General features: G+C 35.6%; 1 protein-coding gene across 6 annotated transcripts in view; it reads right to left on the bottom strand.

Annotated features, from left to right (window-relative positions):
• Positions 1 to 15057, bottom strand: part of Wwp1 (WW domain containing E3 ubiquitin protein ligase 1) — a 97820-nt gene that overhangs the window by 75461 nt on the left and 7302 nt on the right. For all 6 annotated transcript variants that reach the window (XM_074068796.1, XM_020179173.2, XM_020179172.2 and 3 more), the window contains exon 2: positions 1488 to 1583. The gene's annotated coding sequence lies outside the window, so the exon portion shown is untranslated. The remainder of the gene's footprint in view (positions 1 to 1487; positions 1584 to 15057) is intronic.

Here is a 15057-nt window from a genome sequence, read left to right as displayed (position 1 = left end):
CAGTAAAATGTAAATCACAAATTCATTAAGTGTGATTTCTGTAGTCCATGATGGCATTTAATCAGTCTTCCCAAAAAAACCACTTCTTCTGGGCAGTAAGCGAGGGACCTAAGAATAAGTGAAGACATTCATTTCTTTTGCAGGTAGATTTTTTTTTTATTCATTTATTCACATGTGCATACATTGTCTGGGTCAAGATTTTTTTTAATGAAAAAAATTAATGAATCAGAAAAATATTGCTAAGAATAAAGGAGGCATCAGATTAGTTCTTTGAGAAGAATGTTACAAGTTTAAAACACTACACAGACTGTAAGCTGATGACATCCAGGAAAAAAAACTGTTCACTCCAGTATTTCAAACTCTCTCTATATCCTGATGAGCCTCAATCTATTTCTCCCTTTGTTCTATATACACCCTTCTATAGAAAACATTTCTCAGAATCAAGAACACGTGCCTCTGGCAACCAGCAACTACAACTTAAACTACAAAACATGATGAAATGGTTCAAAAATGATACCATCTTGTCCTAAAAGGGAAGACTGTTTATTTATTTACTTGAGATTTTTGAGACAAGGTCTCACTATGTCCAGGTTGGCCTAGAACTTACTATATAGCCCATGCTGGCTTTGAACTTAAAATTCTCCTGCCTCTGCCTCCCAAGTACTGGGATTACAGGTATATACCCTTATACCTGGTCCCACAATTCATTTAATAACACAAAGTAGAATGTAATATATATGTATGAATGCACTATGTATGTATATAAGTGTGTGTGTGTGTATAAATACATACATACATATTCTTTAATCTGAGCACTGCAGTAACACTGTAAGTAGGGAAGTACTATGTCTAGCTTACAAATGAGGAAATTGAGTCTCAGACATGTTAAAAGTCTGCAGCTGTGTATATATACATAAATAATTTACTTATTTATTTTGGCCGTACTTGGGTTTGAACTCAGGGCTTCACAATTGCTAGGGAGGCACTCTACACTTGAGCCATGCTTCCAGGCCTTTTTGCTCTAATTGTTTTGAAGACAGGGACTCACTTTTTGCCCAGGTCAACCTGTACTGTGAGCTCCTATTTATGTTTCCCACCATAGCTGGGATTACAGGCGCACACCACCATAATGGACTCAGCTTTTTTCTATTGAGATGCGGTCTTGCAAACTTATTTATCCACGCTGGCCTACAACTGCAATCCTCCTGATCTCAACCTCCAGTGTAGCTTGGGATGAAAGGGGCACACCACCATGGCCAATAGGCTGACATAGGGTCTCATTAACTTTTTCCCCAGGCTGGCCTTGAACTGCAATCCTCCCATTCTTAGCCTCTTAAATTGTTAGGATTATAGGCATGAGCTACCAGTGCCTGGCCATATTTTTATAACAAAGTATTACTGGTTCTATATAGATATAGTTAACAATCAACATGTACTGAGTTTGACTGATAAATATAGTGTTAGTTTAAAAAATGTTAATCACTTACTATGTATCAGGAACTGTGCTAGACACTGGGGGTAGAAAGATGAGTAAGACACGATTCCTTCTTTCAAGGAGCTCATAGTCTGGTGAAGAGACAACCCTGTAAACAAACAAACAGCTTTCAGTGTGATAATTAGTAAACTAGATATAAAGAAGTATACTTGAGGCACACAAGAGAAGTTGTCAATCCAATCTATCTACAGGGATTAGGAAAGGATTCTCAGAGAAAATAACTCGAAAGCGAACTACCTCTTGAAGTGTAATTCTTCCAAGACAGAATTACAAAAAGAATGTGCCAGAGCACCCAGACAAATGCTAGGACAAAAGGATAAAGTGATAAGGCTCACAGGTAAACAGAGACAGTCTAAGCCATACAGGCTCCTATAGATTCATATGGTACCTAAATATACATACACAGGACTTTAAAGTTGATCCACAAGGTAAGTGACACATACTAAAGTGTTTCAATAATGAGAACTTGCACTTGGGAAAAATATCTTTGGCAGCTACAAGGTCAGATACAAGAGTGAGCCTATACAAATAAGAGTATTGGCAATATGAAGAAAACCGTTAGGATAAGGTCTTTGACTAGATGATTATGGCATAGCTGAGGGTTACTCTCACCCCAGCCTCCCCCCAAAAAAGGAATCTAAACTGAAATTTCCCATCTTAGTATCTGGGTAGATGATGGTGCCATAACTGGGACAGGGAGAAGAGGAACAAAACTGGAGAGACAATATGGCAAAGTTTTCAAGACCCAACTCTGAAATCAGATTACTTAGATTTCGTTTCTAGTTCTGCAGGTTAAGAACTAAATGATGAAGTTATCTTTTCCATAGTTCATTTTCTGTATCGTAGACTAAGAAGAGCAAAGCCATTTACCTCATGCTGTAATGAGGAGTAAATGAGACAGAACATGTAAAACTTAGACTCTGATCACAAGGCACAAAATAATCACTTAATAAAGGCTTACTTTATTGTGTAAAGGCTTACTGCATTGTGGGAAGAGGTTAGAAACAGAAGTTTCACTTCCTTTGCAACTCAAAGGAAACGTGTTAACCTCCAGGTATCAGAAACAGCTAGCTTTTGGAAAATGTTTATGGAAAAGAATTATTCTGTGGTCACAATTTATGACAGTGGTACCAGAGAGCAGGTTTGATCATGGAAGAGATACTTTGGAATAAATGCTAAAAGGAATGAGAAAAGGTACTGATCAACCTCCACTAAGCAATATCGTGTTCATCACAAACCTACAGGACAAGAAACTACATGATGATATGACTATTTTCCATTTGTCCTTGGTACCTGGGCTATGAGAAAAGAGAAAAACGTAGGAGCAATTCAGGTTCAGAAACTGAGAAAGTGGGTGTGACAAAAGAAAAAAACCAAAGTGTGAATTTTAACAAATTTTACAGCAAACTGGTTATCCATCCAAATGAATTTAGGTTACAATCTAGGCTCAGAGGATATGGCCAGTTATAACTGAACTGATTATGTCTATTACAACCCTTTAAAAATACCACAAGGTTGTATAAAAATTCACCATAGTCCCTAATGTAGATAATAACCTATATTTTTCTGCACTCTGAAGGTCTAGATCTATTAAATCCTCACTTAGAAGGTTTTTTGTATGGTTTTTTGTTTGTTTGTTTGTTTTTTAAGGCAAGGTCTTCCTGTGTATACCAGGCTGGCCTTGAACTCATGATCCTCCTACTTCAATCTCCTGAGTGCTGGGATTATAAGCATGCACCACCTTGGCCAGCCTGACTCTAGAAGATGTATCTTAATTGGCCACTTACTTTACGATGATATTCTTAAGTCAAAAACTACTTTTTTAAAAAGCCATCTGATTAGAATAGACCAGATTAATTCTGCATACCATGCATAATGTAAAGGCTTTGAAAAGCCAGCAAAATACTGTCACAAATCCATCTGCCAGATCAATTAATAAACATACTTATTGGTTGCATGGTCTGTAAAGTAGGTATGGCAAGGAAACAAAAATGGTAGAAGAAAAAGATACTTTCAGTAACAAGACAGGATGGTATCTATTAGTGATATAATTTAGTACAATGACTATGGAACCTAAAAGGTTAGAAAGCCTGAATCTAGGCAAAGCCGTTGTATCAGTAGAACAAATTTAAAAGTCAATGAAAGTAGCAAAGATAAAAGTGGATGAAGTAATCAGCCTCTCTCCTGCTAATATATCAGATTCAGCAAGTCTAAAGAATAAAAAATAACTGCTTTATAAAAAATGTAAACTATGGAATATGGGATTTAATTTTATTATTAGCTCATGTTATTGTACAAGGTGAGAGGTTTCATTGTGACAGTTCTATACATGCATGTAATATACTTTGATCATATTACATCCCCCTCTCCTCTCACCCCTCTTTTTAAAGTCTTTTCTGCAATTTTTAAATTGTTGCAATGGGTTTCATTACAACTTTTTCATACATGCATACTTCAATCACATACTACCTCCCTCCCCCACCTTCTCTTTTTTTGGGATTTAAGCAATATAGGAATATTACTTTGATATAGAGATAACTTACAAAAAAGGTTATTGTTGGTTATTTCTATAAACTTGTAAATGGAACAGTAAACAAGAGGGTGATCAACTCATCCATTTGTCCAGGCTCATCCAGGTTTTAAGCCTTGCATTCTAGAAAATTCTCAGTCTAGCAAACTGGGATATTTGGTAATCTTAGTCAAGAATGCAAGGGCTCTTATCTGCGTAGACAGCCTTTTTATGTATCTCAAATTTTCCTAGCGGGATCCTCCCATAAAGCATAATTCTGTTAGATTTTTCATTTCTCTATGACCTAAAATTTCAGGAAAAAAATCAATTTTATAGGACTACTCACCAGTAGGGCTCAAGGTCACACCATTGGGACTACATAATAGGAGACAGGTAGAAGAAAGAATAATACCTAATGTCTTTCTTAGTTCTTAGAATTGTTTACTTTCTTTCTTTTTTTTTTTGACAGCACTGGGGTTTGAACTCAGGGCTTCACACTTGCTAGTCAGGCACTCTACCACTTGAGCCACTCCACCAGCCCTCTTTTGTACTGGTGTTTTTGAGATAGGGTATCCTGAACTATTTGACTTCGGCTGGCTTTGAACTGCGATCCCCATGATCTCTGCCTCCTAAGTAGCTAGGATTACAGGTGTGAGCCACTGGAGCCTGGCCAGAATTTACTTTTAAGAAACTCTCTAAATCATCATTACATTGCCTCTAAAGACCAAAGGGATTCCCAAATTCCTGTATAAACTTCCTTAGAACTAAGCCCTACTATTCCTCCTTACCCCATGTGCCATCATCACTGCATACCCTGGCATCTCTGCCAGCAATTCACCATTCTTATAGCTTGCAGATCTCCATTCCACTCACCAGCACACACGACCTCATCCTGAACGTGATGGGCCCTATCCTTCCCTCAATTTCCCAATAGTTACCTCTACCTCTACACTCTTCCCTAGAATCTATCTACTTATCTCAGGGAGCCAGTCCCTCCAGCCCTCCTAGGGGTAACACTATCACCCCTTTATACTTCCACAGTTTCCAACATTCACAAACATTACATCAGGGAAAGACCAAGTACAATTATCTCCAATCTCACCAATGCAATATTAACATTATTTTACATTTCTATTCTCACTTTCATAGGGCTTTTCTTCTTTGGATTTGTCTTCAATCACTGAGACTTTATATCACCAAATAAACCTGGTGTTAAGTTCTCAATGTACACTTTTAAATATTTGGGATAGAAGTTAGCTGATTTCTTGAAAAGTTTTCTTTTTCACACTAACCTCTCCATATAAATATCACTTAAGTCCAAAACACAAAAATGTCACCTCCCTGATAGTTTACAAGTTGTGCTACTGGGTGAAAAAGACTAACACTTCTCTGTACCTTTGGAGTGGCTTGAAGAGTAATCTAGGTATCTGCCAGATAAAGAACAAATAAAAATGCACTTGTTAAGTAAAGCTTTCTTTATTAAATACCAGATTAAACACAAAACACCGGGGAAAAAAAGCAACTGGGAAAAAAAAGCAACACTGCTAAACTGTGTCATTCCAGTGACTTGCAAAGTACTCACAATATCTACCAGAGAAAGGACAAATAAAGATATGGACCCATGAGTACCTTTTAATCTGACTACAGTTTGGATGTTTTTCCAACCTAAAAATGCGCGTTTAATCACAGGATCTAAAACCCCATCTTTCCCTCCTCCACCTTTCTGTATTTTCAGTCAATTTTAAAGTCCCTTTTAGTGCACAACATTAAAGAAGGATTACAGGAAGTATTTTTAAAGGAAAATAAATTAATTTTTTAAATGTTCCAATTTCCTAAGTCAGTATTAATACCTCTTATTCATCCTCCATCCAATTTTAGATTTTTCAACTAGAGGAAGTAAATACATTCATTTTCCCTCTCTTATTTATTCACTTTTCCCCCTTTTACTTATTCACTTATCCTCCAATTTTACCTCTTCTTTTCCAACAATATAAATCTGCATCAGTTTTCCTGATCTTCTTTTTCAGGTATATCTCATCTTACTACTTTCATAAATTCATTCTCATTTTTATACTCAAGTTGTTTTTTGTTTTTGTTTTTTTCTGGTATTGGGGTTTGAACTCAGGGCCTACACTTGGAGCCACTCCACCAGCCCTTTTCTTGTGATGGTTTTTTTTTTTTTTTTTAACTATTTGCCCGAATCTCAATCTTCCTGATCTTGTCTCCTGAGCAGCTAGGATTACAGGTGTGAGCCACCAGCTTCTGGCTCAAGTTGTTTTTTTTGTTTTTTTTTTTTTTAGGTACTATAATTTTCTTTATTACAAATAGGAACATGGTCTTAAAAAAGATCAAATAATTAAAAATCATATTTTGGTGTGATCTGAAGTTATTAGATATTATGCCTCATTTAAATATGAAACTTTTTTTTTTCATAGTGGCTGCATCATATACTGGTTCATTTTCTGAAGCTATCTTTTTTCTGTTACTATTTTAGCCATATCGTCTATCTATCACTATGTCATAAATAAATCTTTTTTTTCTTTTATTATTCATATGTGCATACAAGGCTTGTATACAAGGAGTTTACATTCAAGTGTACTTTTCAAGTACACTTTACAATGCTTTACAATGAGTTACCTCAAAATTTGCCTATAATATGTGTAATGTAACTAAAAAATATCCTTGCATCAAAATGCACCATACATGTCACGATTTCAACTTTCTAAATACTAAGTCTTCTTTGAAATTTAAGTATACCCTTCTACGTTCTGAAGCTGTGTACCTATACCATCTTCACCTCCTAGGACATTTCCCTTTCCCTCCTCCTCCCCACTTATTCATACCCTCCTCTCTCTGGTCCGCAAACTTGGGGTCACGTGTGTGCGTGTTTATGAGAGAGAGAGAGAGAGAGAGAGAGAGAGAATGACAATAATCAAAGAGAGAAAAAAATTCTTTAGCTTCTTAAAAAAAATAGACAACCATCTTTCTCACCTCCTACCCACCCCATCTACCTTTGCAATGTGGCTACTGCCCTTATTGCTGTACTCAAATTGCCTGCCATCCTCATTTTCTCCTGAATCTCTCTACAGCTGAATATCAGACAATGATTCAACCACTCAAACTGAGCCACCATACTCTTCCTAAAATATTCTGACCTAGCCTCTAATTTAAAATTTCTAGTAAAAGAGAACTGATTTGCCATGTGGAGGGAAAAAAAGAGCTAATCAATGAGCAAACACACTCGATATTAGCTTTCTTCTGACTTTTCTGAAGGAAGCCAGTAAAAACGTACATACTGGGTCTCTTTTCAGGTCATGTATTAAACATTAGGAAAAAAAAAAGAAACTGAATTGGAATAAAGGAGAGACTGGAAAACCTACTAAAAGACTCTTGAGCTTTTTCACGTGAAAGCTAAAGAGTGCTTCACCTTGGAAATCGGGAATGAAAAGGATAGATTACAGACATTTTAAAGGAGGGAATATAAAAATTAGTGAATTGAGTAAATTTGATGTGATTAAGATGGGTAGAATCAGAGAATCACACAATGAAAGAGACCTAGAGAATTCATACCATGGTCAAGGGGAAGGAAATAAAGAGGAAGGAAGGGGAAGAAGGGAGAAGAGAGAAGAGATTTAATCATCCAGGATAGATAGTTTAATTAAACAAAGAAGATCTGAAATTTCAGGCAACTTGCACATTTCTATACTCATAGTAAAAGTTCCATAAATGTTTATTTGTTGAATAAACAAATTTAATAATCCAAAAATTATTGGATTATTTATTCATCCAAAAATAACGTAAGATATGCTCTTTATCCTCAGTGAGTTTATAACTTAGCAGCAGAAACAGTTTTAAGGTGAGGGAGAAGTGTAAGAGAGTAACTATAGAAGTATCTTCATTATTTGCTGTAAGAGGTTAAGGGTTGTCAGGACAAGATTCTGAGAAATGGTTATAATTCATATGAGTAGTGGGGAAGTATGAAAGAAAGAAATGCTGTGATAACATTCTGTGCTCAGCATGAGGTGACCAATACAAGCACAAACATAAAAGTACTTCTGCTCAGAGAAGGTCTGGGGAAAAAAAGGTAAGAGATGAAATCATTAAGGCAGAAAGAAGTTAGACCATGAAGAGGAGCAAAAAAGCTGTGCAGGCAATAAGAAAGAAAACTGTTCACCAGAAGTTAATGGAAGTTAACTGGCCCTTAGAAAGAAAATTTTAATGGAATAGGAAGACAGAAGCCAGTGGCTTAAATAAACAGCCAGAAACATCTTTTCAGATATTTTAACTGCAAAGGAAAAGAGAAGTACATGCTTAAAAGGAGGTATTTAGAGAAGTGTTTCTGAAGATAGAAGAGACTTGAACAACTTACATGCAGAAAAAAAACTGAAGTCATAGAAGACATGGTGACTACTAAGGCAAGATCTCTGAGATGGCAGACGGCAGGATTATTTAAGATTAAACACAGGTATAAACAGAAAGAGCTGTTACTCTGATAGTAAAGAGAAAAGGAATGTGAATGTAGACATCTCTACATGTCAGGAAAGGAAGTTTTAGGTTTTGCCTAATGCCTCCAATTACTCAGTGAAGCAGGAGGCACACTGAGGCATTAGAAACACAAAAAAGAGACAAAATTCCATTTTTACCAGGGAAGAGGCTAAGGTAAGGAATTGAGGCAGAAAGCAGAGAAACTCAGGCCCAGTAGAGTAATGACACCAATCCCCAGATTTGTGAATTTTCTTCCAACCCATTTTCATAGCTCAAGTTTAGAAGCAAGCACTAACATTGTTAGTTCAGAACATAGGTCCCAGAAGAGAAAGGGTTCCAGCCATGATCAAACTGCTTCTTACTCAAATGCATTATTTATACACACATACTCTCGCTCCTACATTCATTAAGTCAGCTAGAATAAACAAACATTCTCCAGAAAAGTCCTTTACTCAAAGCTCACTATTCCCAAATATTTCTAATTCATTGTTAGTTTTCCCCAACCTGGTTACATGTCAGAATCACCTGGGAACTATGTTGGAGTTTGGTGACACACACAGATTCTTGTACTAATGATTTCTTACATGTGATTCTCACCTCTCATTTCTGTAATTTCTAACCACCTCTAAGATTCAACTCAGGTGTCATCTCTTCCACTTTGAGATGTGTTTTTGCAGCACTATAACCATGTTTATTTCTTATCTCCCCCATTACACTGTAAATTCCTTTATTACTACTAATTGCAATCCAGTCCCTAGCCCAATGTCTGGTCCTTATTAAATACTCAGTAAATGTACTTTAAATGAAAGTTTACTATTAATAAAACATTAACCATGTAGAATGGTAAGCCTGGTTAAGTTAAAAAAAATCCATATAGCACAAACCTAAAACTTTCAACTAAAATATAATAAAGAAAATCCTACGTAGGTGGAACTATAAAACCACCTATATCTTCTCCCATCATGACCCTGCTAATTTTGAGCCCCAGGTCCATGCCTGCCTTTCCAATGTTATTTCATCTCTATAGCCCAAAACACTCAACAACAAAAAAAAGTCCAATACAAAAGTAAAGGACCTAAAATGCTTATTTAACTTATTAAATAGTCAAGCAGGGCAAAAACATATAAATAAAAATTCACTACATTTAGATACTCTTCAACCCCAACTAATACTCAAAACACTTTTTGATTATGCTAATCCCAAATTGTACCTCAATTGGACTCTAAAAAAATTAAAGATGGTTACTTAGAACAAAGTATAAATTTTCCTGTAGAAACAATGTTACAATGGTAGGATACAAAGACCAAGTCAGTAAAACCTACCAGACCTGAGTAAGCTGAATTGCTTGTACTTTTACAAGTAAACTTACTGTTTCTCAGAAATATTTCAGGTCTTTCACAAATATCTATTTGTGTTCATATGCACTGTGCCTATAAAATCAAGGCAAAATTCTAAAATAAACTGCTGAGAACAGAAATAGTACCTAGTGCACTTGTATGGTATGTGATTCAAAGGGAATACTCAATAAATTACTGTTATTTTTATCCAGAATCACTGATTTCAAATTTTTATATCATCAAAACAGCTTTAATCTTCTTACCAAATACTAAACTAAATTCTAAGAGTACCATGACAAATCCTCTCTCTTGTATCTTTACCCCCCTCAAAGCCTGGCACACAAAAGGTATCTAATACACATTCCAGTCAATCAAATCTCAAAAATAATAAACACAGCCACTAATACTAAAATGCCCTTATTTTAGGTGCTTGCTTATCTATCTATCTATCTATGTTGCAGTACGGAGGATCAACTTCAGGTCCTTGTGGCAAGCTAGACAAACACTCTACCACTAAGCTACATCGCTAGTTCAATTTTTTTTTTTGTATACAAAGTAGGATTTATTAGAGAAAGGAAAGGCTGCAGCTAGAGAAGAGTAGCAGAGCACGGAAGCCGAACCATCATACTCCCCTCTTCCCTTAAAATTATCATGAAAATGGTCAGCTGCAGTGTCCCATGACTGTAGTCCCAATTGAGGCAGAAGAGTAACTTGAGTTCAAGATCAACCAGGGCAACATAGTGAGACCCCAAATCAAGGGGGAAATATTATCAAAATGGAAAAAAAATGTAAAAATTAATGTAGAAAATACCCCTCCAAGAGTCACTGTTTTACATTAAAAAGTAAGTTTAGAAAACACTATTTTACATTAAAAAGCAGTCCCATTAAATGAATGAGTAAAAAAGGAAATCAAAATTTCTCTGGGTCTTAAGTTTTCTAATTAAATGAGAAATGGATCACAAAAAATAGAAATTTTTTAACTTGAAATTACTACTTCACTAAAAATATTGCACATTTCATAAAACATGAAATATTAGCAAATCATCTATAACTGTATTAACACAATTGTGTTCATTTTTCTACCATTATTTTCCTCAAATACACATTTTTTTTAGAAAGCTGCAATCCTAGTACACAAACTATTTTATTTTCTATTGGCAGTAAAAACTACCAATTACAAATTTGATGGACTCCTTGGCTAACACCAAGACAACAATTTAATTTAGGCTCCTATTTGTAAAAATGTAACTTTGACAACAATATTCTAGCAGGCCACAAGATGGTGATGTTGCTCCATAAAAAGAACCCTTTAAAATATATGCATGTATATACATACCAATTTCCCCAAAATGCATTAGCTTAACTTTTTTTGAAAAAAGAAAAAAAAAAAAAGGATATATTGTCTATACTTTACTAGGAAACATTATTAAGAAAGGAGTATTACTCACGAAATTTAACAATAACCATTCCACTTTTTAACCTATATAGACTGATGGTTCTTATAAATAAAACAAAACCACAAGTTTGGCAGCATTATTGTCTATTATCACACTGAATTTCCTTCTCTCCCTGCTTCACATCCCTCTCCATCCTAACAAAAAACTGACATTTTTACTTACTATGCATTGACAAACTCTATCACTCCTTCATTTAAGGGTCTGGTCCCAATTTTCCATTTTAAAAGAACTGATACTAAACTTCAGTTACATCAACAAAGGACTACACCTAAACAGTTATCAGTGCCGAGAATGGGGCAGTTTCTTTTCCTTTTAATCTGCTATTTCTCAATTTCCTACAACATGCAATATTAATCTTCTAACAGTAAAACACCAAAACTTCTAGAATAAATAAATAAACCTATACATTTGGTAATGTTTTCCCCTTGCCTTAGTGAAAATCTGTAAATAAGTTTCTCACTCATGTGTTGGACAATATCACTTATGAAAATATTACTTAAATAACGCTAAGCACATCAAAACTTGAGCTTCAAACTTCAGAATGGACTCAAGTTAACATAAACAAAGAATTGTCTAAATACAGCCATCCTTGGGTACCCATGAAGGATACCTAAACCCACAGATGTCATGTCCCTTATATAAAATGACATCTTATTTACATGCGACCTGCACACATCTTCTCATGTACTTCAGGTAATCTCTATATTACTTATAATAATCAACATAATATAAATGGCATATAAATAGTTGTCACACTATACCACTCAGGGAATAATGACAAGGGAAAAAAAAGTCTGTCCATGTTCAGTACCCATGCAATTTTTTCCTCAAATATTTTCAAACCATGGTTGTTGGAATCCATGAATGAGGAGCCCACAAATATGGAAGGCTGATTATATTTGCTACATTTTAGGAAGCAGCAAAAAGCACAGAGTCATATGAACACTTGGAGCTGAAGCAGAACATGAGAGGCAATTAAGACTCAGGGACACAGTCTCAGGCCAGGCCAAATCTAGGCCTGCTGACTCGGCCAGTACTCTTCCATACTGCGCTGGTCACCAGGATATCACGACCCAAGGTTACATTCACCCCCCAAAACATTTCCTGATTGTTTCTAAGTATGTTAATTCTAATTTAGCATCACTTCAGTAGCTGTGAAGATTTCCTACTCTTCAATTCCAAAGTGACAATTTCTAGTTTCAGAAGAGCATGTTGCAATAAGATAATACAGAGAACAGTTTTTAAGTTAGACAGTCCTAAACTCAAACTTCAGTTCTACTGTTTGTATATATTTAATGTGAATCTCAGTTTTCTTATCTGAAAAATGAGAAAACCAGCACCAAGCTAATGTAGTTTTGTAAGGGGCAAAAAACGATTAACATAAGCCCTAGGAAACTGGAACTCTTTCTAAAACCAAATGCCCAGTAAAGTGTTGATTTCCTAGCCCCATCCTCCTGTCACCACCACCACTAGAACCACACTCTAATTATTCTGAAGCACATAAACTTCCACAACAGTAACAGACAACACTAGATTAAGGAAGGAGTTTTAGTCACACAGCTGTGAGGCAAGATGATACATAGCAATCTCTCACACTTGCAGTAAGGATTGGATCAAAATTACAACTGAACAACTGAGAGGAATAGGGCACTGCCACACACTTTGCTACAAATATATAATTTTAGCCCACTATGACGGCACACTTCATCTCCAAAATATACAGAAATTTTCCAAAATGAGATAATCAATTAAATAGTTAAAACTTTCTTCCTAATAATGTAATCCTTACCAGGTTTAAAATTCATAGAAAAATACAACATTACTTAATCCACAAATTCAAAACACATCGGTAAGAAATGAAAGTTCCTTCCTTACTCATTTGCTGGCAAAAACATTTTAAACCAGCCTGAACTTATTTTGCAGTAAAATCTGGCCTAATGAGTGCCTATGTATTGTCCTTACTTATTCTTAAACATCTGTCAAAGTTTAGGTACTTCCCTAGACATCACTGGGTTTTATATAACAAAGTATACGGAGTGTATTCTTTCTAAAATTAAAGGAAAACAGGTCTAAATCAATGAATGACACAATATTACAAGCCCATCCTAGTGAATACTGAATGCCAAGTGCCAGGTTTAAATCACACATAAATCTATAAAGTAAGGAGCATTCTTACTGCATAAATACACTATACATATTATAAAACTCAGGCTTGAGTCAGATTAGCCTGACCAGTATTACTCAGCTAGTAAGTAAGTGCTAGTACTCAAGTCTAGATTTAATTTCATTTAGGGCATAAGCTTTCATTAGAAAATAACTGAAAGAAAATTAAATTACATGGAAAATTTTAAAACAAGTTATAATTACTAAAACTTTTAACCTAGGAAAATGATATTCCCAATTTTAATGTATACTCTCCATTCTGTATTCAACATATAAACAATGACACTATATTACACACAAGCCATGGGACAAAAAGAAATGGTCTATTGTTCTCCCCGCCCCCCAAATGGACCCACAAAGACAGTGAAAACAAGCACAAAACAACAGGCTCCTTAAACAGAAATGCCAACTAATCCCTTCCACTCAAATTCACAAAGAATCATAGGCTTGGTATGTTATTTTTACCACAAAATGTAGGCAATAACCTCTGGTTATTCAACTATACTTTTAAGTTTTTTCAGGAACTGCCCCCAATTTAACTACCTGCTGTCCAATGACAGATAATATCAAATTAGTCACAGAACTAAGGAGAATTTAAGTTGTACAGACACAGGCTGCCACCAGCAAAAGTTAGAGATTAGCTTAAAGTATTCACATTTTCATTGACTTAAATTTAATCTTTCTCTAGTGATTTTCTTTTCAAGGCAATGCCCTTATGCTAAGCAATGGCTTCTCCCAAAAGACATGTCACACCCACAGCCAACCTACTTTCTACCCAAAAGCCCAAATTCCAGATTTGACATACTTCAATCAAAATCTCTATTTTTGCAAGGCTTACCTTAGCTAAGTGAAAAGCAATCAGACTATCAACCAATCACCATAATATCTAACTTAACTCTTTTAGGTAAGCTTTTTTTAAATAAATAAGTAAATGTCTTCATTCAAAAGAAGAAAGTTTTGAACATAGAAACCAGGGTCATTTCCTTGCATGCTCCTCATGTAATTACCCAGGATCAGGTTTCTATAGTTTGTCTGCATCAAGTCCCTGAAATTATCTTAAGCCTTTTTAAACATCTGGAAAGTTCACATGTTAAGCTCTCTTTATATTTACATTACAAATGGACACTAAGAAACATTGCAGCTAGAAAACTGGTCTCTGATACAGCCCACTAGGACCCCAAATTACAGATTCAGCTTCTATCAGTAGTTATCACATTAATATGTGCAACATCATCTGAGATATTTTCTAAAAAATGAAGACTCCTGAACTCCCCTCTCAAGGACCACACACCATGGGCCTTGAGAGACGTCATAACCTACATGTTTAACCAGTCTCCACTCCTTGCCCCCATGACTGTGAAGCAGGGGACTGCATGTTGACAAACTGGGCTCTGCCACATTTCACCTAAAGATGTCAATGATTTCTTGTTCCCAGGTTTCCCAGCCAAACTATCACCAACTGGTGTACTGCCAGGCATGCTGAGTCAGAATCTTTCTCAAATTAATACTTAACTTTTTAGCAATTTATTTCTTTAATTAAGAGGTGAGATTTGAGCTGCTCAGGATGTGGAGTTAGGAGGACTGCAAGTTTGAGGCCAGCCAGGCAAAGTT

Source organism: Castor canadensis, chromosome 3, assembly GCF_047511655.1.
Source record: "Castor canadensis chromosome 3, mCasCan1.hap1v2, whole genome shotgun sequence".
NCBI lineage: Eukaryota > Metazoa > Chordata > Mammalia > Rodentia > Castoridae > Castor > Castor canadensis.
Note: the sequence above shows the minus strand (reverse complement) of the source record. Positions and strands in the feature narration are given on the sequence as shown.